Source organism: Ascaphus truei, chromosome 1, assembly GCF_040206685.1.
Source record: "Ascaphus truei isolate aAscTru1 chromosome 1, aAscTru1.hap1, whole genome shotgun sequence".
Lineage (NCBI taxonomy): Eukaryota > Metazoa > Chordata > Amphibia > Anura > Ascaphidae > Ascaphus > Ascaphus truei.
In genome coordinates, this window is record NC_134483.1 from 117,086,588 (window position 1) to 117,113,596 (window position 27,009).

Genomic DNA, 27,009 nt, shown 5'->3' on the forward strand with positions numbered 1-27,009 from the left:
GGAGGGTGGGGCCGGGGGGGAAGTGGTCATGCTGCGAGGGAGGGTGGGGCGGGGGGAAAGTGGTCATGCTGCGAGGGAGGGTGGGGCGGGGGGAAAGTGGTTGTGTTGCGAGGGAGAGTAGGGCGAGGGGAAGTGGTCATGCTGGAGGGAGGGTGGGGCGGAGGGAAAGAGGTCATGCTGCGAGGGAGGGTGGGGCGGGGGGAAAGTGGTCATGCTGCGAGGGAGGGTGGGGCGGGGGGAAAGTGGTCGTGCTGCGAGGGAAGGTGGGGCTGGGGGGAAAGTGGTCGTGCTGCGAGGGAGGTTGGGGCGGGGGGGAAAGTGGTCATGCTGCGAGGGAGGGTGGGGCGGGGGGGAAAGTGGTCGTGCTGCGAGGGAGGGTGGGGCTGGGGGGAAAGTGGTCGTGCTGCGAGGGAGGGTGGGGCGGGGGGGAAAGTGGTCGTGCTGCGAGGGAGGGTGGGGCTGGGGGGAAAGTGGTCGTGCTGCGAGGGAGGTTGGGGCGGGGGGAAAGTGGTTGTGTTGCGACTGAGAGTAGGGCGGGGGGGAAAGCTGTCGGATTTTGCTTTCCCTTTTTCTGTCTTCCTGTAACATTTCTCTGCTTCCAAACTTGTCTTTTTATGATTTCTAGTCTTTCCATGTGATCATCCTCCCTGCTTCCTCTCGTTTTATCTCTGTCAATCTATCCCTTTCTCACACCTCACACCAGGGGTCTGCAACCTCTCAAGGAAGAAGAGCCATTTTATAAAAAAATTATTTTCTCCAAAATATTCAGAGAGCCGCAACACATGCATGAATATTACACCCCCACAAACACATTGTACTGTACACACACTATGTATATACTGTATAAGCATTAACATATGGCAAAATATGTGGGGTAATAAAATGCATCTCACAAAAAGTCCCTTTATTTAGTTTTTTTTCCCATTGTTTTTCTGAGCAAACAATGTAATTTACAAATACACCATACATACATACATACATACATACATACATACATACATACATACATACATACATACATACATACATACATACATACATACATACATACATACACAACCACCCCCCCCCCAAATAAACACACACACACTCCCCCCCCCCCCCACAAATACACACACACACACACACATACATATACATCTACATATATACATATATACATATACTGTCATTAAGGTTATGGTGGGTAAAAAAAGTGACAAAAACCCTCCACAGTAAAGCATAAAGCAACTGTAAATATTACTGTATGTTCATTTGCATGTCTTAGACAGGTCTGCAACCCTGTCTTTCCCCATTGTCACCCAGCATACAGCGCTTCCACTGCAGCAAGGGATTCTGGGAAATGACATGCAAATGAGCACTCAGTGCCACCTTTTGTCTCAAGCTCGTATTACACAAGCCAATCCTCAAGCCAATGCATGCCGTTTTAAACACAGCTTTTAGACAAAGGCTGGGATGAGATGCAAAGCCATTAGACCCACTCACATACATGTTTCAACCTTGATGGGTATCATCAGTGTGAGGCTGGTCTTAATGGCTAGAGCAGGTTTGAGACTAGACTAGGTAATCACCACTGGGTGACAATGGGGAAAGACAGGGTTGCAGACCTGTCTAAGACATGCAAATGAACATACAGTAATATTTACAGTTGCTTTATGCTTTACTGTGGAGGGTTTTTGTCACTTTTTTTACCCACCATAACCTTAATGACAGTGGTGATTACCTAGTCTAGTCTCAAACCTGCTCTAGCCATTAAGACCAGCCTCACACTGATGATACCCATCAAGGTTGAAACATGTATGTGAGTGGGTCTAATGGCTTTGCATCTCATCCCAGCCTTTGTCTAAAAGCTGTGTTTAAAACGGCATGCATTGGCTTGAGGATTGGCTTGTGTAATACGAGCTTGAGACAAAAGGTGGCACTGAGTGCTCATTTGCATGTCATTTCCCAGAATCCCTTGCTGCAGTGGAAGCGCTGTATGCTGGGTGACAATGGGGAAAGACAGGGTTGCAGACCTGTCTAAGACATGCAAATGAACATACAGTAATAATTACAGTTGCTTTATGCTTTACTGTGGAGGGTTTTTGTCACTTTTTTTACCCACCATAACCTTAATGACAGTGGTGATTACCTAGTCTAGTCTCAAACCTGCTCTAGCCATTAAGACCAGCCTCACACTGATGATACCCATCAAGGTTGAAACATGTATGTGAGTGGGTCTAATGGCTTTGCATCTCATCCCAGCCTTTGTCTAAAAGCTGTGTTTAAAACGGCATGCATTGGCTTGAGGATTGGCTTGTGTAATACGAGCTTGAGACAAAAGGTGGCACTGAGTGCTCATTTGCATGTCATTTCCCAGAATCCCTTGCTGCAGTGGAAGCGCTGTATGCTGGGTGACAATGGGGAAAGACAGGGTTGCAGACCTGTCTAAGACATGCAAATGAACATACAGTAATATTTACAGTTGCTATATACATATACATATACAGTGTTCGACAAACCTATACATTTGCACGCCCCGGGCGAGTGGATTTAACATGGCGAGCTCCTATTGGCCCAAGCAGCCCACGTGTGGTACTAGGTGGCGAGTAGATTTTTTTTTTCGGCGAGTAGATTTTTTGGTGATTTGTCGACCACTGTACATATATATACATATACACTTGCATTTACATTGGGCCTCTCTCCCTCACTGTCCTGCCAGTGGCTGCGGCGGGGTTGTGGGGGCTGGCCGTTGCTGGTCGGGCCTCTAGTTGCCGCCGGGCCTGACTTCTCCCCAGCTTCTGGCCTGCCTCCCTCCTGTGCTGTCCAACACCGGACTCAGTGACGTCGGCTCATGCCGGAAATCGCAACACGCCCTTCCGGCGTGCACTGGCATGAGAGCCCAGCATCGGACACAGTACAAGAGAGTGGCAGGCCAGCAGCTGGGGAGACGTCGGGCCCGGCAGCAACAAGAGGCCGGACCAGCACCGGCCAGCCCACTGCTGCAGCCACCGCCAGGATAGTGAGGGAGAAAGGCAGCAGCTGGGGGTCAGCAACCTGCAGAGAGCCGCAAGTAGGAGCAGAAAGAGCAGCATGCGGCTCGGGAGCCGCAGTTTGCCAACCCCTGCCCTACACCATTTAGCGAAGCCATTATATCACCCTGAAGCTGGGGACAAAAATAATTGATACCTTTTTGAGCCATTCAGTTATTTACTGTGATGGAAGCTTACTAAATATGGGGCGAATAACTTATTTTACTTAAGTTTCAATTCCTCCCTGTAGAAGAGGTTCTAAGCAAGTGGACATGTAAGGCCTCAGTCTCCACCTCTGCTAAGATTGTTGTTACCTCTCTTCTACAGGAGACAGTAGTGTGGGGCTATGTTTAAAATACTTGATGGATTACAGTACATTGAGCTTCAGATGTGGCAGATGTTGTTGTTGCACCCATTACTATGACACAATGTGCAACAGCGCACAATTTAGTTTGGGGAATGGCACGAGGTTACCTGCGTCTCCATTACTTTATAATGGAACCGCTGTAACTCATGAGGTAAACATTGCAGCAGCGGTAACAGCAGCAATAACATCTGCTACATCTGTAGATCAAAGCAATGTATATTGAAAATGTGTAGATTATCATCAAAGTGCTTTGCTCAAGTTTGCCATGTTTGCATCAGGCCGCAATGTGCAAGGAGTGATCATTTGAAGCAGTATGACAGCTTATCAAGTGCCGGGATGGGTTATCGCACCTACTCCAGTATTAACGCCCATTGATTGAATGGGAGTTAACGCGGGAACAGGTGCGATAAACCATAATGGCACGATGCATGTGCCCCTTTGAGAGTAGATCTCACTACCTTCGGTTTTTTTTTTAACTTTTGCACACAAATAAATAGCCAGATCTGAGCAGAGATTAACTTTCAATTGTGTTAATGTGTAATGTGTTCATTGTATCACACTGGAAAACAAAGCGGGTGCAGATATATAATAATGGAATATTAATAATGGCATCAGTGTCTGGAGTGCATAGTCTCTACAATGTCAATACCTTGTATACACAAGCCATATTAAAGCTTAATAGTCCTTATTTTGCTCTTCTCTGTGTTTGATTGCTTTCTCTGATATCCAGTAATAGCAGAACAGTGCAGCAAAGCTTCTTACAGTATATTGAAAGGCTTCTTGTAACCTGAGCAGCCTTCCAGCCCTGGAACCTATCCTACAGTACATACACCCCTTCCAGTTTGGATCACACAGCTTGATTGCACTAGAGTGAGTGAGAAACCTCTAACCAGCCCATTCATTTATTTATTAGTCAGTAACAGCAGCAGGGAGCTAGTGAAGAAACTGGGAGCTCAATGTCATAGCAGTCAGACTGCTGCTGCTGCATATGCACACACTCTGTCCAGATCAACATCCACACCCACTGATGATGATGTGCTGCAACCAAATAACTCTGTGGCTGGAGGAGTTGAAACAACATTAAGTGAAGGGCTGCCTGCTGCTGCAGTGCTTGAGTTGCTGTCTGATCACTGTAACAAGAGATCATTATCGAGTTTTAAGCGATACCAAGGGACACAGGCCAACCAAGTGGAGCCAGCGGGCACAGCGAGGACTAAGGTACTGTACTTTTCACAGACTGCAGCATTCATCCTGCAGCATCCGCAGTATTTTGTACCAAAACTATACTCCTATTGTATGAGTTTTTTGGGAGCTGCTGGGCAAAGTGAAGCGTTAATATCACAGGATAGGGATGATGCCTCAATCAAATTTATGAAATGTAAATATATATATTAAAAAAAAAAATATATATATATATATATATATTAAAACAAAGTAGTAGCACCTTTGTCACCAATAAAATAATGGCTTTGTGTTTCATGACATGTATATAGACATGTATGTATGAAAATATTGAAAACATAAAAAGCATATTGGTGTCATACTGGTAGGGACCACTTATTTCTAGTTTGTTTGTTTTTTCACCTGGGACGTGTTCGGCCAGCCATGGCTTTGCAGTCGTCTTTTATTGTATGAGTTTTGTTGGTCCTTAATAAGCACTACTGTGCATATCGATGATGTGATTGCTGAAACCTATATATATATATTTTATAACAGTCATCATATAAAAGCTTTGTATAACCTTTATAGTGGTTATAAATAAAAAAAATAACAGCACAGCAACCTGCAGAGAGTTCGGCTGCGTTGTTTGATAGCTGTGATGCTTTTATGACTCAGAAGGGAATATATGTTCATATTCCAGGTCTACAGAGGGTGATTGGAGGACACGTTTTTGGAAACCGCAGTAACCAAAGCCGCATGGTTTTTAAACATGATCTGTACAGTGTTATAAACCCCTTTAGTGTCGGAAGGGCCTGTCATACTGCACAGGCCCTTTCAACAGTGAAGGTGTTAGCATTACTATCAAACCTGTACAGTAACAATGTATTAAGGGTGCTCAACTCCAGTTCTCAAGACCTCCAACAGGTCAGGATTTCTGGATATCCCAGCTTCAGCACATGTGGCTCAATTAGTCCCTGCTTTAGCACAGGTGGCTCAGTCAAAGACTGAAGCTGGGATATCCTGAAAACCTTAACTGTTGGGGAGTGGGGGGCTTGAGGACTGGAGTTCAGCAACCCTGCCTTAAAGACCATTCCCCACAAAGGGCTTAACATTACTATGTAATTTGGCTGTTAAGTTTGCTATTGAGTCACATCGATAGGTACCAGGCATTTTTTAGCATTGAAGCAGTTAACACTGGTTTTATCAAGTATATTCTTGGGATCCCAAGACATGCCAGGGTTTAAGGAATAACACATCTATTTACAAATACCTCTGAAAGCAAAACATAAGTACAGCACCAATCTACTGTCCCAACACAGTGGTTTACTTCATATTTCAAAGCAGTAATCCTTTACAAAATGTATTTAGAACTAGGTTCATAAACTAAAAAAATAAAGCCTTGTCCCCATGGCATACTCCATTTACTTGACAAATTCATAAAAACAAAGATTGTCAATATTTTATTATTTAATTTCGCTTCAGTCTGCCGTGGCCCCTTTATTGTATCCCTGGAGTACTGTTTTCTTTGTGTTTGGTAATTTAGCAATGGAAAATGGCTTAAGAGGTTCTACTCCAAAAGGTACCATACAGTACGTGCTGACATACACCTTACAGCCCCATTCAAGTAGAGTTGCAAGGTGTCCAGTATTGAATCGGACTATCCTTTATTTGGACACTCTGTCCAGTAAAAAATGAGAGGTAATACCGGACATGTATGTGTCCAGTATTACCTCTCTGGACATAGTGACCTGACTGGCTTGGGGCTGTGGGTTTCTTCAAGCCGGGAGAGAGCAGGGCTGTTGCAAGGGGGCTGGGCAGTTTCCTTCATCCTGATTGGCTGCATTACCCAGCAGCAGCCAATCCGGATGAAGTGTCAGGAGCTTGGTGGTGGGGCCAAAGTGGAGGAAATAGAGTGGAGCAGAGGGAGGTGAGTCTCTGGTGAGAGTCTCTGGTGAGAGTCTCCTTGAGAGTGTATGAGAGGTGAGGAGGAGAGAAAATGAGAGAGCTGGGGGAGTGGAGAGAAAATGAGAAGATGAGGTGAGAGGGGTGAGGGTATGACTGCAGGTATATTATTTACAAATGTTCTGACCGCTACATAATTTTTTATCATTTCACTGCCGTTATGCACCAATTTACACCATTTCATATTATATTTCGTACAAAAATTCTGGGGATGGCTCTCTGTCGCCAGAATATTTTTAAGAAATAGAATGTGAAATGGTGCAAATTGGTGCATACCTGGTGTGAAACTTATAAAAAATTATGTAACGGTCAGAACATTTATAAATAACATACCTCCCCACCGACTTTTCTCGAGCGCATTGCACCTTTCACCATTGTGTCCAGTATTTGTGGAAAAGCCGCCTAGCAACCCTATATTCAAGTGAATGTGACATAAAGACGTGCTGGCAGGAGTAGCCCTTCTTAGTAAATATGGCCCCATATGCCGTAACAGCACTTAACAGGTTTATTATGATTGTTGGGAGGGGCTGGGATTGAGCCGGCGGTCTTGGTACACGTTGGCACCAATGACAAAGTTAGAGAAAGATGGAGGGTCCTAAAAAATGACTTCAGGGATTTAGGCCAAAAACTTAAGGCAATGACATCCAAGGTAGTATTTTCTGAAATACTACCAGTGCCATGCGTTACCGCAGGGAGACAGTCAGAGATTAGGGAGGTTAATGCATGGCTAAGAAGGAGGGTTTGGGTTTTTAGAGCACTGGGACTACTTTTCTGAGAGGTGCCATCTATATTCTAGGGGCAGATTGCACCTCAATGACGAGGGATTTTCTGTGCTAGGGGGGAGAATGGTAAAAAGGTTGGAGGAGATTTTAAACTAGGATGGAGTGGGGAGGGGAATGAAACAGATAGCGAACTAAATAGAATAGATGAGGATACAAGGGGTTATGGAGGTTGTAATGGGGGCAAGTGCAAGTTTGACAAGCAACGAGACACTCATAGTAAATACAGATAATACTAGAAAACTTCTAAAGACTAAACCAAGTTGGCGCAGAAAGGAAGGAGAAGATAAGATAATAGTACCGGCTGAAAAAAAAAACTTAAATGCATGCTTGCTAATGCAAGAAGCCTGACATAAAATGGGGGAGCTTGAATTAATAGCTGCAAGGGAGCAGTATGATATCATAGGCATTACTGAAACATGGTGGGATGAAACGCATGGCTGGGCAGTTAATTTAGAGGGTTATTCCGTTTTTCGGAAGGATGGAGCAAATAGAAGAGGAGGTGGAGTATGTTTATATGTTAAACCAGATCTAAAACCTATTATAAGGGAAGATGTGTATGAGGGGAATGATGAAAATGTGGAGACCTTGTGGATAGAAATTAGCAGTGGAGGTAAAAGTATAAAGAAAATGTTTGTGGGAATATGCTATAAACCACCAAATATCTGTGAGATTGAGGAAGCTAAAATACTTTTGCAAATGGAGAAGGCATCAAAACTAGGTCATGTTTGCATAATGGGTGATTTTAATTATCCAGACATAGACTGGGGCAATGAGATTAGCATTACAGCAAAAGGAAACAGTTTTTTGGGGGTCCTAAAGACAATTATATGACCCACATTATTGCGGAACCAACCAGGAGAGGCAAGGCTATCTTAACGACATTAGGGCCCCCCGGGCAAAGCAGTGCACGGGCCCTGCCTACACTGTCACTCCCAGCCTCCCACGTGCTCACTAGCAGCAGCAGGCACCGGAAGTGCTGCACTGCTAGGCTGCGAGCGGTTGTGACGCGAGCCGGGGTGCCGGGCGGGGGGAGAGCGAGCGGAGCCGGGGTGCTGGGCGGGGGGAGAGCGAGTAGGGTTGCCAGGTGGCTTGTCCAAAAATACTGGACATAACGGTGAAAGGTGCGACGCACTCGAGAATCGTTGGTGGGGAAGAATGTTACTTATAAATGACCTGACTGTTATGTCATTTGTTCTAAATTTCACTCCAAGTATTCACCAATTTGCACCAATTTATATTCTATTTCGTAACAAATCTGGGGAGGAGTCTTGAGAGGGAGCACCCTTCCGAGGATTGTTTTAGGAAATAGAATATGAAATATTGCAAATTGGTGGAAATTGGTGCATGCTTGGAGTGAAATTTAGAACAAATTACGTAATGGTCAGATCATTTATAAATAACTGACCTGCAGTCATACTGTACATGGCGAGCAATACTGAACTTACTGCTCCTCCCACAAATTCCAAGATTGTTGCACCCCCCTCCTGATCCCCTCTCTCTCTCTCCCCCCTTGTCCTCTCACCCTCCCACCCCCCCTTGTCCTCTCACCCTCTCACCCCCCTTTGTCCTCTCACCCCCCCCTGTCCTCTCAACCCTCCCTTTATCCTGTTATCCCCCATCCCTTCATCCTCTCACCCCCCCCCCCCTGTCATTATCAGTACAGTAGCTTTCAAATTTAGACTTCAAAATCCAGCTTTAAATTGCATATTGAATCATGCCATTGAAGAAGTAACCTGCTCTGCCTTCTTGGGGATGATCTGTAAGTAAGAATGCTGCAGAGATTGCAATGCTGCTGTGATGAGAGCTGAGTTATGGAGCCTTTCTGAGAATTTACAATGGTGGTTATTTTTAATAGATCTTGAAAATGGGAAGACTGTTAGTATAGTAAAAGAAAAGTAAGGGTGAGTGAGCAATTAAACAAAGTTGCCAGTACTGTACAGGCATACCCTGGTTTAAGGACACTCACTTTAAGTACACTCGCGAGTAAGGACATATCGCCCAATAGGCAAACGGCAGCTCACGCATGCGCCTGTAAGCATGTCCTGAACAGCAATACCAGCTCCCTACCTGTACCGAAGCTGTGTGCAAGCGGGGAGACTATAGAGCCTGTTACAAATGCGTTATTTACATCAGTTATGCACATATATGACTATTGCAGTACAGTACATGCATCAAAAAGTGGAAAAAAGGTAGTGATTCACTTTAAGTACATTTTCACTTTACATACATGCTCCGGTCCCATTGCGTACGTTAATGCGGGGTATGCCTGTATGTACTCTCTCACACACACACACACACACACACACACACACACACACACACACACACACACACACACACACACACACACACACACACACACACACACACACTCTGAGACATTCACTCACACACTCACTCAAATACACAGACACTGAGGCACACACATACACTCACACACAGATACACACACACACACACACTGAGACATATACACACACACACTGAGACATAAACACACACACACTGAGACATTCACTCAAACACACACACTGAGACACACACAGATAGACACAGATAGACAGACACACACAGATAGACAGACACACACTGAGACATACAGTACAGACACAGCCTCACCTCTCTGCTGCATGCTTTTCCTCCGCTCATTGGCCCCACCCTCAGGCTCCTGCCACCTTCCCATTGGCTGAATTACACAGCAGCAACCAATCAGAAGCTGCCCAGCCCCCTTGCAGCAGCAACCCTGCTCTATCCTATGTCCGGTATTATCTCTCATATTTTACCGGACAGGGGAACCAAATACTGGACACCTGGCAACCCTAAGAGCGAGCCGGGGTGCTGGGCGGATGGAGAGCATTGGTGGGCACGCATGGACCGGGCGCGTGGGGCCCCCCTATACTGTGGGGCTTCCGGGCAACTGCCCAGCGTGCCCAGACGTTAAGACGGCCCTGAGGAGAGGGGCAATACTGGATTTGGTAATATCAAACAATGTAGAAGTAATAGCAAATATTCAAGTCCTGGAACATTTGGGTAACAGTGATCATAACATGGTCTCATTTTAAATAAATTATCAAAAAACAGATTACTTGGGTTCAACATTGACCTTAAACTTTAGAAAGGCAAATTTTAAATCTACAAGTAATACACTGGGATGATATTTTTGCAGGGAAAATGTAGAAGATACAGTAAATGGGCAGTCTTTAAAACATTGTTAGAAAAGCACACTTATCAGTGTATACACTTGGGTGATAAGTATAAAATAAATAAGCCAAAACCAATGTGGCTAAATAAACAGGTAGGGGAGGAAATGGAAAAGAAGAGGCAGACGTTTAGATTCTTTAAGTCAGAAGGGACAGGGGCATCGTATCAGAATTATAAAGAATGTAACAAAAATTGCAAAAGGGCAATCAAATTAGCAAAAATGGATAATGAAAAAAGGATTGCAATAGAAAGTAAGAACAACCCTAAAAAGTTCTGTAAGTAGCTTAATAACAAAAAAAGGAAAGAAAATATAGGTCCTTTTCATGGTGAGATGGGCAGGCAAATTATTGGAGATAAGGGAAAAGCAGAGGTATTAAACAAATTATTTGCCTCTGTGTTTACCAGGGAAGAATCAATTTCAATAGTAGTGCCGCAGGAGGAAGCCACAACCTCTATATTAATGAATAGTTGGTTAACTGAGGAAGAAGTTCATAGGCGGCTTCATAAAATTAAAGTAAATAAGGCACCTGGCCCCGATGGCATATATCCAAGAGTTCTCAAGGAGTTAAGTTCAGTAATAGCCAAACCATTACATTTAATATTCAAGGACTCCATTTCCCCAAGCTCAGTACCACAAGATTGGCGTAAAGCAGATGTGGTGCCTATATTTAAAAAGGGAGCTAAATCACAAGCAGGGAATTACAGACCTGTATGCCTGACTTCAGTAGTGGGGAAACTACTTGAAGGTTTAATACGGGATAATATTCAGGAATACCTAATGGAAAACAAAATTATTAGTAATAGTCAGCATGGATTTATGAAGGATGGATCATGCCAAACTAACCTTATTTGTTTCTTTGAGGATGTAAGTAGGAATTTAGACCAGGGTAATGCAGTTGATGTGATCTACTTAGATTTTGCAAAGGCTTTTGATACTGTATGGTTCCACATGAGGTTGATGTACAAAATAAAGCAAATTGGACTCAATAAAAATATATGCACCTGGATTGAAAACTGGTAGAAGGACAGACAACAGAGAGGGTTGTCATAAATTGAACTTTTTCAAGTTGAGCTAGGGTCGTAAGTGGAGTAGCTCAGGGATCGGTACTGGGACCCCTGCTTTTTAACTTGTTTATTCATGACCTTGAGGTTGTCATAGAGAGCAAAGTCTCCATCTTTGCTGATAACACTACATTGTGTAAGGTAGTAGAATCAGAGCAGAATGTAATTTCTCTACAGAAGGACTTGGAGAGACTGGAAACTTGGGCATATAAATGGCAGATGAGTTATAATACAGATAAATGTAAGGTTATGCATTTGGGAAGCAAGAATAAACAGGCGACTTACAAATTAAATGGGATAAATTGGGGAAATCCTTGATGGAGAAGGATTTAGGAGTGCTTATAGACAGCAGGCTTAGCAGTAGTGCCCAAAGTCATGCAGTAGCTGCAAAGGCAAACAAGATCTTATCTTGCAGTAAACGGGCAATGGACGGAAGGGAAGTAAACATAATTATGCCCCTTTACAACGCATTAGTAAGACCACACCTTGAATATGGAGTACAATTTTGGGCGCCACACCTTAGAAAAGACATGATGGAACTAGAGTGCAGAGAAAGAAAGAAGCTTTTGCTGGATTACAGTTTGCAAGAAACAGTGCGAACAGCCGAAACCCCTCCCCCTTCCTTGCTCCTGATTGGACTATACTATCCACCAGGGGGAGGAGCTGGGTGTGTTTCATGGAGCGAACAGGATATGAGGAGACAGACACGTTTGTATTTCAACACCAGCAGTTGTGTCTGCAAGCTGCCTCCATTGCTCCAAGTTGCAAATTATTCCTGATGATATGGACAATGTTTACCGCTTGCCTGGCGGAATAGCGGTGAAATGTGTTTCATGGAGCGAACAGGAAATGAGGAGACAGACACATTTGTATTTCAACACCAGCAGTTGTGTCTGCAAGCTGCCTCCATTGCTCCAAGTTGCAAATTATTCCTGATGATATGGACAATGTTTACCGCTTGCCTGGCGGAATAGCGGTGGTCACTAATGAAGATGGGACGTACAGATGCTGGGGGTATGTGCCATATGTGGAGCTACGGGAGAACAACTGCATGCATCAGCCCAGTGTGATATATGCCAAGTACCCTATTTCTAGCCATGGTCCCTGCAACCCTCTGGCGATGTTTTACCTGTACGTGATGGAGAACCACCTGGAGGAAATGCCACTCTTTTGTCCAGTCCTCAGTGCCCTAATGCTGCTCCGGTAAGCTGCTCCGAAAGGGAGGATCCTGCGGAAGTGATTGCCGTCGGCGAGTCTGATGACGAAGCTGCTGACGAGGTAGCTGCCGAACCCTCCCTCGTACCAGATGTCCTGCCAAGGTTCTCTGCTGTCCCACTTGGAGTTATGTCAGAGCCACTCAACCCTCTGTCCGAGATCCATGCTGACAGCGAGGGTGCTACAACCTCCGAGGTACCGGTCGGGGCATCCCACGATCCCGAGTCGGCTGCGGAGTTGCTGTTTCCTGAGGTCATCGCGGGCGAGGCTCGGGAGATCCCCTTCGTTGATCCGCACTGGGACCCTGTGCAGAAGGCGGCAGAGCAGAAAGAATTGCGCCGCCAAGAGATCCGCGCAGCCCACGCACGAGCTGTCGTGTATGTGAAGGCAGTGGAACGCCACTATGACGCGCTGGGGCTGCTGGGAGAAGTCCCTCGGGGAGTGCCGGCCGGCACTACTCCAGATACGAGTACTGCTGAATCTAGTGTTGCCAGGGGCTGTGGCATACCGAGCCTTGCTGGGACTGTGGACAATTGCATGGCTCCGCCTCGGGAGGTCTCCTTAGTCTCCCACGTACAGGACTATAATGTGCCCGTTCCGTCCTACGTTGCCACTGTATCCCCTGATGCTGTCCCCACTAGCGTTAACTCTATGACCACTCGGCGCGAATACATACTTTTTGGAGTCTTCCCCCTGATCACCCGGCTCCACGCTCACTGCTGTGAAAGCGCACGGCCCTAGCATACAATGGCTGGCTAACCACAGCCAACTATAAGTGCCGCGCGCGCCCACTATATTACGGGCCTAAGTCGTGGCGAGACCAAAAGTCCCATTCCGAATTACTAAATGCAGGGGAGCGCAATCTTTTTTTCTCTGCACCCCCCTGCCGCCTGTTCCCTTCTCCACCCCCCCCCCCCTCCCCTCTCCCTCTTACCTCGGCTCCGGCGTCCTGGCATCACGATGTCATGTGCTATTGTGTCTGGCCAAGGTAAGTGCAGTTTACAGAGGCCTTCGCCGCTACCCCGGCACTTAATTTAAGTGTCTTTGGGAAGCGTGAAGGGACTCTGTAAACCCCGCGTCTACCCCCCCCCCCCCCCGCAGACAATCTCAGGGCGCGCTCCTCCCAGTTTGCGCAGGAACTGAGCACGGCCCAGAATCATTTGACGCTCAATAAACATCAGTCCAAGAAGTGAGAAATACGGAAGTAGATGTCGCTGAAGTATGTTTAATAGACACTTTTTTATGTAATGTAATAGAACAGAAGGGCTGAGTTATGAGTCACAACTTCAGTTTGTAGAAACAGTTAAATATGGTTAACTTCTAACTCAACTATGTTATTCTATCATTTCATTATAAATTATGAGATGTGCAAATGTCTTCAAATTTGCTTAGCAAAAATGTTTGTATTTTCTTCCTAAATTTAGCTTTTTGCAAAAAAAAACATAAAACATATCAATTCACACTGCTTTCCAATTTCACCAGAATGTTGTAACTTTAACTCATTTCTCCAAAGCTTTTAGCAAAGATGACTGTATATAAAGAGACAAGTGTCCCGGCACATTAACTTTTAATGCTTGGCTAATTTTGTTTGTGAAGCTTGGCAATTTTCCCAAATAAAAAGTAGGCAAACTTTGCCTGTTTCGCTGATGGGGAAAATAGTGGTGGGAAGTGCTTGATACAATGATGAATAGAAGTACGATATGAAAAATGACACTATGTGCATCAGTTGCGTTCTAAAATTGCCTTGATACTAAGCCTCTATCATTTTGTACTATAAATGAGTTAAATAAAGCCAGTGCAAAATATGATTAATGGCGAAAATATTATTTACCCATGAAAACCTGTTCCTGGGGACTCAACAAAAGTATTATTTTACTGGTGCTCTTTTCCCAGTTGTAAACAATTTATAATAACATATCCTGTAAAGAGGCTGTTCCAAGCTAACATATAATTCATTCCCAGCAGATAAAATCATATCCTGTGGCGAACATATGTAGTATGCATAGTATTATTGTACAGTATTTTAGTTACAACAAGACTTTAAACCAATACATTCCAGGGAATCTGTTGTGGTTGCACAAAATGCTTTCTGGTCGTACATGGCAGGCGATCTGTCAAATGTCCAACCTTTGGAGGAAATTCCACCCTCCCACTTCCCAGCCCGACACCAACACTGTGATCGCTCACATTGTTCAGGAATTCTCACTTGTATTACTGTACAAAGGCATGTCCAGGCTCAATAGCATTGCAATGGTGGGGATTGAGTCATCTTCAGTAAGACTTAAAGCCATGTTGAACTTGAAATGTTAATGGGGCATTCCTTCCTTGGGTCACTTTTTTGTTGTTTAAATGGTTATGAAGTGGAGGGTCCCCAGACCTGAACCATGTTAATTTTAGGTGCTGCTGATTACTTCCTGGTTCTTAAATCTCCGCGATGATGTTGCAGCTTGCTATTGGCCTACGTGCCTCAGGAGATTTAAAGCTCCATTTGTTTCCCCTGCATGCGATGGTTCTAAGGAGACCTTTGAATGTAAGTGTCTCAAGAACCAGAGGGTCCCCGGAGCTGAAATTAGTGAGGTTGAGGACCTTTATCAGAACTTTTATCATTGTTCTTACCTAACATTGTAACAGTAGGTAAAATGGACCCTGACCCAAGTAGCTTACAGTCTTAAGGAAGGGTAAGTGGAATAGTAGGGCACAGGGGGATGAGAAGGTTTGTGTGTTTCCGATTGTACAGAGCAGCTGTAAGATCAGCGAACCGCAGCAAACGTCTGACACCCTTTGGCTGTCACCTTTTCTGTAACTCCGGTGGTATAATCTCCAAGAGAGGGTAAGCAGGAACAGATCCCAAATATCGGTGCTCAGTAAACAAATGGAATAAATAGTACATGCAGATTCTAAGTACTAAATATCACTTGAAGTGCAATAAGCTCTGATAGAAGCCTGGTGAGAATCTGTCATATGTCTCCTATATGAGTGAATAGTATAACAGTCCCTGTGATGAGGACAGACCTATGTGTGTATAATCATGGTACCGTCCATTTGAATCACTGGAACAATCACCCTGGAGTAGCACTGTAGAAATGGTCATAATCTCCTCCGTGTGTTAGGGAGAATAGAGTACTCACATTTGTGGCAGCTCATCCGGAAGCGTGCATCACGCCAACATGTAGCAAAGAAGACAATCCGAGGATCAGAAGCGGAGCACAGCTGTGTGAAAAGATGGGGGCTAAACACCAGCAAATGAGTTAAAAAGTAAGTCTTTAATCCATGGTAAATGAGGGATACAAAAAGAACACTCTGACGCGTTTCCGGACACAATCCTGGATTGTGTCCCAAAACGCGTCAGAGTGTTCATTTTGTATCCCTCACTTACCATGGATTAAAGACTTACTTTTTAACTAATTTGCTGGTGTTTAGCCCCCATCTTTTCACACAGCTGTGCTCCGCTTCTGATCCTCGGATTGTCTTCTTTAATCTCCAAGAGAGTCTGCAGTAAAGTGATATCAGCTGCACATCAAACAGAAACCCTTAGCAGAGATGGTGGGGAGAGGGGGGAGGATGCTGTCTCTTGATGAAGTTAACTCTGTCAGTGCTGACTTAGTGGACATTGACAGTGAATGGGGAAGCATAGACTTTCTTTGGGAGGCCGCCTTTGTTCTAAAACATAGATTGAAAGCTATTCGGAGCAGGGACTCCTTTTCCTAATGTTACTTTTATGTCTGAAGTGCTTATTATATTGTATTGTGTCTATTATTCTGGAAGCCAGAGGGTCACGTGGAGATGACTTAGCTCAGATAGTGCCAACTCGCCCTCTTTCCTAAGCACGACAAGATCTGTTTCTTTTCTTGGTTTTATTGAGGGAAAACAGGATAAGGTACAGTCTCTTGTGTAGAGGTGTAGGTGTCTCTGTGTGTGCTCAGTGTTCAAGGGAGGTGAAAAGATTCTCCTTCAGCACCATTACAGGGTTTTACAGAGAGGTACTCACGAGTCCTGGCAAATGGTGGAAAGGATGAAGCAGTGTATGCTGGGTGTCAGATAGTCTGGGGACAGACCATCTGTGGGCAGAACAGAGGGGGAGACAGCAGACTAACCCATTTGGGAGAAAGGCTGGGGCTGCCATGGCAACTCACAGGAGTGCCTGGAGAAGCTGCAACATGTAGCAAAATGTAGCATCTTAATGCAGCAGACTGCTGGAAAGGGGGAAATGTCTCTGTCTTATCACACAAGCATTGGAATTGCATGTAGAACCAAATACATACAGCTGCCACTAAGCATGCTGACAAGCAGGGCTGCAAGGACAAGGAGGGGGTGAGACAGAAATGCAGACAGGGGTATTCCTGTTCCATGACACTCCCCGTCTGGTATCTGTAGATACCACTATATGGTAGGCTATGTGGAACATATGTGCAATGCATACAACATAACAACATAATAATGCAAAGTCCATGTCTACATAACGAGGTGATACCGGCCGGCACCACTGGTGTTGAAATCCCTTGGCAAAGTCTTTTAGCAAAGGATATTGGATGGATGAACCGCTCCAGGTTTGCTGGTTTCACCACAATGTCTTTCTGCGAAAGTCTCTGGCACTGTTTCCTTTCGACTTTGTGAGAGAACAGTCCCTTTGACTCTGTAGCTTTCTCTACAGAGTGCATCACCTCGTGGATGTGCCAGTCATGGTAGTTTGTCATCCCATCACCTGGCGTTTGGCGGGAGGGGATGGCTTTAGGTTCCTTGCGGAAGCGGATTAATGTCCCTGGAAGACTGGTCGTCAAGTCTTGTCCAGTGAGGAGGGTATCGTTCAGGGAGACTCCCTGGAGTTGAGCGCTAGGGTTGAACACTACCCGGATTTGATCGGGTTCCTGAGGGTGGTAGGCCCCAGGTGATTGGAGGTACCGACATTCTTCGCCTTCCCCCATTAGAGGTGCTGGCTTTGCGTGGCCGGTAAAGAATATCTTCTGGATGAAGACCACAAAGTTGTTTTTGGTCTCTGGTTCCCTTTGTAGGCCGCAGAGGTGCGAGGTGAACCTAGAGATGGCATGTTCTCCATTGTTTGGGAAGTGCCTCCTTGGTGAACGGAATGGTAGCGGAGTCACCCGACTGCTTAGTCCGTCTTTAGAGAGCTCCTTGACAGTTAACCTCGGGAATCCTCTATCTTCCCTCGATGGTGTTTGTTTGTCATCGTTCCTTGTTGTCTGGAACGCTCTGCACCGTAGTTCATCGGTACATTTCTCTTGCACGAGAACATCTCCGCGTAGTTTGGTGAAACGCTTTTGTGTTTCTTTGTTGACTGCCATCGGGAGGTTGTTTTCTCCCTGGACATGACGAAGAACAGTCTCTTTTGTCCTTGTAAACCCTTTTGGGAAATGTCTCTGCAACTGTCCCCTTTTACGTGTTTGAACGAACAGTCCTTTTGACACTGTGGCTTCGCCTGTGGGGCGCAATCTTTTGCGGCTATGCCAGCCGTGGCAATTGGTTGCTCTGTTGCTTGATACTCTGTGGAGAGGAACAACTGTACGTCTTAATTGTGCCCTTGCTCGCGGGAGTATTGTCTGATTGTTTGTTGTTTTTAGGACGATCCTTTTGTCGGTCACCTTTGGGAGGTTACTCTCTTCCTTCGGTGGAGTCGACTCATCATCCTTGGCTGTCTGGACTGCTGAGCATCCTAAGCCATTGTCGCATCCCATCGGCGTGGGGATGTCTTTGTTGGTCTCAGGGGTATGACCTTGTCTTCTCTCTTCACTTGGCCCTTCGGTCACTTGGAGATGGCCAAGACATGGTTCGGAGAAAGATGTGTGTCCACATTCTGTCACCTCCGTTCTGCGGGCATCGACGTAGTCTTGCCCGTGCTCTTTGTTAGTGCACGAGTTGCCCACTATCACCCATCCTAGGTCGAGTCTTTGGGCGTATGGCGCGTTGTGGGGTCCGTTGTGCTGTTTACGGACTTTATGTACTCTCATGATGTCCCTACCGAGCAGCAGCAGGATCTTGGCGTCTTGTTCCACCGGCCGGATGTGGTTGGCTATTCCTTTGAGGTGGGGGTAATGGAGTGCCACGTCTGGTGTGGGTATCTCGTCCCTGTTTGTGGCCATGTGGTTGCACTCGATGAGTGTGGGAAGGGGCATGTTCACTTTGCCGTCTATTGAGCATATGGTGTAGCCATTCACTCTTCTCCCTGTGGTCTCCATTTGCCCTGCGCACGTTCTGAGAGTGTAAGGAGAGGCACCATCTTGTATGTTAAACATGTCGAAGAACTCTGACCTGACCAGTGATCGGTTGCTCTGGTCGTCGAGTATTGCGTACATCCGAATAGCCTTCTCAGGTTGTCCCTGGGGGTGCACTGCGACAAGGCATATTTTGGAGCAGGACATTTTGTCACCTTCTTTTCCGCAAACTTCAGTGCGCTGAGATGTGACGGATGTTGACTCTCCTTCTTCTTTCTCCCCGCCATGCTCCGCTATGGAGGATGGGTTCTTGAGTTGGTGGAGTGTCATCGCCTCTGGGTGTAACGCTGTCACGTGCTTGTCACTCTCGCACACTGTGCATTTGATCTCTTCCTTACAGTCCCTGGCTAGGTGAGTTGTGGAACCGCAGCACTTGAAGCAAACTCCGAATTCTCCAAGTAACCTCTTGCGTTCCTCTAGGGACTTCATCCTGAACCCAAAGCACTTGTTGAGTGGGTGTGGCTTCTTGTGTATGGGACATTCCCTGTTTGGGTCCCTTGGTTCCTTGTCTCCGGCGACTGACTGATCGGGAGTAGTTTGGGTCGTGGGAGGCACGTCCGTCCTGCGGGCCGAGACGGGTGTTTGGGGGTTACCATATCTCGTCGCTGGTCTCTCGTTCTTCAGGCTGCTCGCACTGTATGTGGTTTGCGCACCTAAGATGAAACTGGGATCGTTCCTTGTCCTTGCCGCTTCGCGGATGAAGCTCACGAAGAATGAGAATGGGGGGAAGACAACCTGCTTCTCCCTTTTGTATTTGGAACCTTGTGAAAGCCACCTTTCTTGGAGGTTGAAGGGTAGCTTCTCCAGGATGGGTCTCACTCCACGAGCTGAATCTAGGGCGTTGAGACCTATTAAAGAATGGTCTTTCCTTGCGAACTCCAGTTCTTGCAGCAGGTCTCCAAGATCCCATAACTTCGAGTAGTCTTTATTCGTGATCTTGGGGAAGCTCTCGATTCTTTTGAAGAGTGAATCCTCGACTGCTTCAGGGCTGCCATAGGTCTCTTCTAGCCTTTCCCACACTAGGTCCAGACCTACTTGGGGTTGATGTGCGTTTGCCGTCCGAAGTCTCTGCGCTTGCTCCCTGGATACGTTCCCCAGGAACTTGACTAACAGGTTGAGCTCTTCCCTTGCTGAGAAGTCCAAGCTGTCGATTGCGTCTTTGAACGTGAACTTCCACGTCCGGTAGTTCTCAGGGCGGTCGTCGAAGCTGATGAGTCCTGCGTGCACCAAGTCGCGCCGGATCATGTACTTGGCTATGTCTGTCAGACCTGAGACATCGGCGCGTTTGCCCCGTTCTGAGGTAGTTGCTGGGAGGGTCTGTGCGGTCGCCTCTTCCTTGGCGTGGACGCGTGATGGCTGCTGGCTAGTGTGAGGGGCTGTTTTCTCCCGCGTGGGTGTACCTGGATGGCGAGCCCGTTGTTGTGCATCCGTGTGCGCGCTGGCGTGTGGATCACTGTTGTGGCTGTGGCTATCCCAGGCAGCATGTGCCATTGACGGAGCAGCGTCTTCTCCTCGTGGTCCTAGCGAGTCTTCGTTGTCCGTGGTGTCACTCCCTCCGTGTTGAGATGGTGCGCTGGTGTTTACACTGAAGAGGCTCCTTACGTAGTCTTCAGTGCGTTGGGCTGGATCCTCTGAGGCTATCCGTCTGTACGGTAGCTCCCCGCCGTCCTGTCTCGCAGCTGCTTCTAGGACTTCGGCTTGGGCTATGGCGGCAGCGGCGTCCTCTTCTTTGCTTAGAGCCTCTAGATCCGCGTCTAATTCGGCCTTTCTACGCGCATTGGCAGCGGCGGTGGTAGCAGCGGCGGCGGCATTGGCAGCGGCGGCGGTAGCAGCGGCGGCAGAGGCGGCCTGCTCCTCCTCTTCTATGCGCGCCTTTTCTGCCCTTACGGCTGCCTCTCTCCGACCATATTTAGCCCTGGCACGTGCGGCCTCTGCGGCGGCTCGTGCCCTGTTAGCGTTTGTGCTTGCGCTGGACGCGTTAGACTGCGCTGATCTTGCTGATCTAGATGAGTGCCTGGATATGCTTGAGCGCTGCGATGCGGTCTCCAGGAGGAGCTCTTTTCTCACGCTTTGAGCGTCTGTGATGGCGGCCCGCACGCGGCTGTCACGTGCAAGATCAATGTTATTTTGTAAGTCTCTTTCTTGCAGGCTTTCGCCGGTGTTGGTTCTGGTCAAGTAGGTGATGTATGTTTCTGACAGCCCTTGGTAGCACGAGTGATCAGACTTTATTTGAATGATTGCCTGCGCGAGCTGTTGTGCATCATCGCCAATACTAACGACATTGCGTAACTCCAATGCGGTTGTTTCCCAGGCCAACTCTAATTTAGCGCGGTGCGCTTCAATGTCGCTCTCATATTTTTCGCGGGCCTTTTGTGTCAGTGTGACTGTCCGTTTAGGCCTTGCGCCTGCCTGCGCCTGTTGCAGTTGCGCGGCGGTCTCTGTGTCTGAGAGATCGCTTTCCTGCGTGATGTCTGGTGAGGCTCTGAGTTCTGCCATGCTGTAGGTGTGTGTAGGCCTTTGCCAGTGCGTGTGGCGTGCGGTCTTTTACCTTGTCAGCGATGGGCGTCTGTCTCAGATGATGCCGAGCGGTGTCCTGCAGCGTGCAGCGTTGGGGTAGCTGTACTTACAGATGTCCGTTGGCTCCTCACTGTGGGGCTGAGCAGCGGGTGGACTCAGATAGAGAAAAAGGCAATTAGGTTTGTGAGAGAAGCACTGTTTGTTGCAAGGCTGCCGTGCAGTTTGAGCTACTGGTTGTCTGTGAAAGCTGCAGACTGTGTGCAGTTTTAGCTACTTGGTGCTTCCTTTGTGTAGTATAGAGGTTGCTCTGCATAGCTGTGTAAGCTGCTTGCTTGTACTGCTGTAGAGGCCACTCTGTATAATGGAGTCTGGAGTAGCAGCTCCTGTAAGTGTCTGTAAGGCACACGATTATCTTTTCACTATTCTGGAAGCCAGAGGGTCACGTGGAGATGACTTAGCTCAGATAGTGCCAACTCGCCCTCTTTCCTAAGCACGACAAGATCTGTTTCTTTTCTTGGTTTTATTGAGGGAAAACAGGATAAGGTACAGTCTCTTGTGTAGAGGTGTAGGTGTCTCTGTGTGTGCTCAGTGTTCAAGGGAGGTGAAAAGATTCTCCTTCAGCACCATTACAGGGTTTTACAGAGAGGTACTCACGAGTCCTGGCAAATGGTGGAAAGGATGAAGCAGTGTATGCTGGGTGTCAGATAGTCTGGGGACAGACCATCTGTGGGCAGAACAGAGGGGGAGACAGCAGACTAACCCATTTGGGAGAAAGGCTGGGGCTGCCATGGCAACTCACAGGAGTGCCTGGAGAAGCTGCAACATGTAGCAAAATGTAGCATCTTAATGCAGCAGACTGCTGGAAAGGGGGAAATGTCTCTGTCTTATCACACAAGCATTGGAATTGCATGTAGAACCAAATACATACAGCTGCCACTAAGCATGCTGACAAGCAGGGCTGCAAGGACAAGGAGGGGGTGAGACAGAAATGCAGACAGGGGTATTCCTGTTCCATGACATCTATTTATATAGCACCATTAATGTACATAGCGCTTCACAGTAGTAATACATGTGGTAATCATATAAATAACAAATAATATAAATAACAGGTCATGAGAATAAGTGCTTCAGACATAAAAGTAACATTAAGGAAGAGGAGTCTCTGCTCCGAGGAGCTTACAGTCTAATTGTTCCCATTTGTGTTATATTATTATAACTGCTGTGAAGTGCTATGTACATGAATGGCGCTATATAAATAAAGATATACAGCACATAGCTTACAGTACAAACAAATGAAACATATTATTGAACTAGCATTTCACTATTGGTGGGAAAGGGCCTAGTAATAATTAAGGAGCAATCCCAGGCATAGGTGTCAGATAAGGAGGAGAGAGTGGAGGTGTCTGGTATTGTTGTGGTTAGGCAAGGTAACCCTAGAGGAGAGGAATATTTATAGAGACTGTGGAAGGCGTTGCTCACACCTCCACATTCTCTAGCTTTATGCTGAAAAATAAGAGGCATACCACTGTCTCAGGAAATTTCTATTGTCCTACAGTATATTCTCTCAGAACCCTCAGTTGGTTACATCCTCACTGTTTATTTATACCCAGGGGGAGCAGCAGAGACATCATCACACTGAAACGAAATCTTTACCTGATTCTTTAATGACATATTGTCTCCATCATTAGGGATGTCCCAAGGGTTGTTTCCAGACTTAGGAAGTTCAAGGGAAGTTTATGAGAGAATGTGAAATATGCAGGAATGTGGAAGGATGCCCCTTTCAAAAGTTAAAACAAAGAAAATATGTTTTAGTTTTTCTGTTTTTTAATAGAAATTATTGCACCTTTAAGAATCATGTTGATAATCTCCTTTTGTTCTTGGACAAGGTTTGTTATAAACCCCTTGCACCCTTAGCAGCAGAGTAGTTGTATGTATGTATTTATATATATATATATATATATATATATATATATATATATATATATATATATATATATATATTTATTTATATACTGTAGCACCATCCATGTACATAGCGCTTCACAGCAGTAATACACGTGACGTAATATTATAACACAATGGGAATAAGCGCCTCGGACATAAAAATAACAATAGGAAAAGGAGCCCCTGACCCGAAAGAGCTTACAATTTAAGTGGTAAGTGGGGAGAACTTACACAGACAGTAGGAGGGTGTTCTGCTAAGTGCGTCTGCAAGGGGCCAAGGTCCATGTATGAAGTTTCTAGTACCAGCTAGCGGAGTTACCCATATACTTATTAAAGAGGTGAGTATTAATAAAGGTCTTAAGGGTGGGGAGAGAGGATGCCAGTCGGATATTGAGAGGAACGCCAATTTAGAGGTGCGGGGCAGTGAGTGAGAAAGGTGTTAGGCGGGAGAGGACTTTAGATACAAAATAGGTAGACAGAAGACATCCTCAAGCAGAACGCGAGACGGGCAGGTGTATAGCGATAAATTAGGGCTGAGGTATTAGGAGGGGCAGAAGAGTATATAGCCTTTAAAGAGAGGAGGAGGATATAGGATTTAATAGGAAGTCAGGAGAGGGTTTTCAGCAGGACAGACGCTGAGACAGATTTAGGAGATTAGGAGTAAAGTGATTCTAGCAACAGCGATTAGTGTAGATTGAAGTGGAGACAGGTGAGAGGCAGAAAGGCCGGACAGTAGAATGTTACACGTTGAGATGGATGAGAATGAGGACCTGTGTTAGAGCTTTGGCAGGAGAGTGACAGATGAAAGGACGTATCTTGGCAATGTTATGGAGGGAAAAAATGACAGGTTTTAGCTACATGGTGAGTGCGAGAGGAGAATGTGAGAGGAGTCAAATGTGATACTGGGTGTATAATAGTACTGCCAACAGTAATGTAGAAGGGGAAGTACAGTATGGCTAGGTTTGGGAAGAAGTATGAGGAGCTCTGTCTTTGACATGTTAAGTCGGCAGAGGGCCATCCAGGATGATATAGCGGAGAAACATTCAGACTTTATTCTGTACATAAGGTGTAAGGTCAGGGGTAAAAAAGGTACATTTGTGTGTCATCAGCATACAGTTGATATTTGAACCCAAGAGATGTGAGAAGGTCACCTAGAGAGAGTGTGTAAAGAGGAAAGAGAAGAGGTCCAGAGGTTCAGAGCCCTGGGGTACCTCCACAAAGAGATTGACAGAGGAGGAGGAGGTGTTAGCGGAAGAGACACTGAAAGTACGATGGAAGAGGGAAGGCTACGGCCCCAGTCTTCCCTGCTGCATACGCGCCTGGCGGTATGGCGGCGCATGCAGAGACTACAGCCACGATCGGCGGTCTGTAGGGGAGATGGGAGGGTGCGGCCATGATGGGGAGCACAGCCATGACTGGGCATACAGAATGCCCTGCCATTGGCTGCGCGCGGCCACGTGACCACGTCGCGGCACGAGAAGACAAAACTCTTGTCTTCCCTGCCAGCGTACGCATCAAATCGCTTTTCACGTCCACACACACAGCCACGGGGGCCTGCCCCATAGAGGGCTGTGCTGTGGTGTGTGGCGGGCACAACACAGCGCGTGCCGCCGTGACCACCGGGGAATCCGCCTAAGAAGATATCCAGGCTAGTGCTCAATTACGGTTACCAAGAGTATGGAGAATATGAAGGAGAAGAGGGTGGTCCACGGTGTCAAATGCTGCAGAGAGGTCGAGTAATATGAGCAAAGTGTAATGATATAGTTAAATATAAAATACAGTTAAATATAAAACTTTAATAGGTGAAGAGAATAAATGCTAATTATAATCCTTTTATAGCACAGTATTAGAAGGTATTATGCCAGGGGATTAGCTTTCAAGGAGAAATACAGTATGCAAACAGTTCAAAAGTTACATTGTAACATGAATCAAACTTCTCAAGTGCATTCAGTTTAGAAATAATGTTGTGTCACATACTACAATACAACTTTAAAGGCACCATTGCTCATTTGACTGCATTATTATATAGATTTCTCATCTATCTGCTGTCTTCTGTATGTAGCCCCCTTTCCCTATGCGTAAGGTAACTACGCGGGCAACTACGCGTGCTGCTGTACCTGTATGCTCTACCTTTACGCTCACCGGAGGCCTAAGCATCCCCCTCTGGGAGCCTGGGGTGAGCTCTTTCTCCTTGCAGTGCAGCGCCTCCACCTATGAGGGATCCCAGCGTTGGCGGGATAACCCCTCACAGGAACTGATACACAGTAATAAGTATGTATATAACTAAGCTAACTAACACAATGTATATAACTAAGCTTTACTTTACACACATACTAACACAGATAACATACAATAACCCGTACCCACTGTACGGTGGGGTGGGGTGTATCCAGTGATTCAACATGTGTTGGTTCAAAGTACTGAGGGTGCTGTGGCACCAATAAACCCTGGTGTCCTGTCCCAGCAATTCACACCCAAATGTGAGGTTGTGCTACCCCCTGTAGATGTAGGTGCATGTTGGGTACCTGCCTGGGTACTCCAGTACCCAGGTGCTGCTTGGCGTGGTGTGTTGGAGCGGGTCCCACATAGAGGGGCCTCCAACACAAATCCCCTCTCTCCTAAGGGTCCTGATCCTCCTCGCAGTGTGAGCTCCAGCCGGCAGGTCTCACACAATGCCTCTGGATCCTGTGACCTGCTCCCAGGCTGCAGGGTGCTGCGTGGCCATCCTGTCACCGGTGCAGAAATAACAATAAGGCGAAGAGTCCCTATCTGTGGCCTTCCCTGCAACACTTCGTTACGGGTGTCTCAGGGCCTAACTGGGGCCTAGGGGCAAAGTCTAGGCCTAGCCCAGGAAGCACTGCTACCTGGACACTCCCTACTCCTTTGTCTCTTCCGTCAGGACTGATTCGCGGGCTTTTCACCCGCAGAGGATATCCTGCTCCTTTGAAATACATCCATGCCATTGGTTGGATCCGCCCACGTGATTTCCCACCCCCGAGGATTCTGGGACTCGTAATTTGATGCCTGTATTGGCCAAAACAGTGTGTCAACATATACAGTGCATGTTTGGCATCAGTGTACTCAGGGGTCACTGGGCAATAACATATAGTATTCATTTTCATTAACATAGCTTTTTTTTTGAGAAATTGTGATGTACAATCTGTAGTTTGTATACATTTTTGGAGAAAATGTAAAGACCCCTGTGTTCAGCACCGAATCCAGACGAGATATTTTTGGCGGGAAAGACCATGCCTACATTTCTTGAGTTTTGCAATTTCAGAAAATCTATATGTTTGTCTATATTATTGTAATCATTAGTAATAACAGTAAACTTTACTTATTCTCTCCCACTTATGCAATCGGCATCAAGGAGAAGTACGCTGATGTGAAACAGTGGGCACCCTGCAACCATTTCAGTTTCCATTGTCACAGACGCTTACTCTCAACCAGTCTGTTCACCACTATAAATATGTATGCAGTGGTGATCATATTACATCCTATTTATTAGGGCCATTTAGACCCATCAGTTAATTACTTTTGTTTGTTTTCAATACATTTGA

The 27,009-nt window shown here is 46.3% G+C and overlaps 1 protein-coding gene across 3 annotated transcripts in view; it reads left to right on the forward strand.

Moving 5' to 3' along the window:
* PALM2AKAP2 (PALM2 and AKAP2 fusion) overlaps nt 1–27,009 on the forward strand; it is a 367,169-nt gene that overhangs the window by 193,592 nt on the left and 146,568 nt on the right. The window contains exon 1 of one of the 3 annotated variants that reach the window (XM_075593698.1): nt 4,331–4,596. The exons of the other annotated variants lie outside the window; for them this stretch is intronic. The gene's annotated coding sequence lies outside the window, so the exon portion shown is untranslated. Of the gene's footprint in view, nt 1–4,330; nt 4,597–27,009 lie in introns of those variants that run through there. 3 annotated transcript variants of the gene reach the window in all.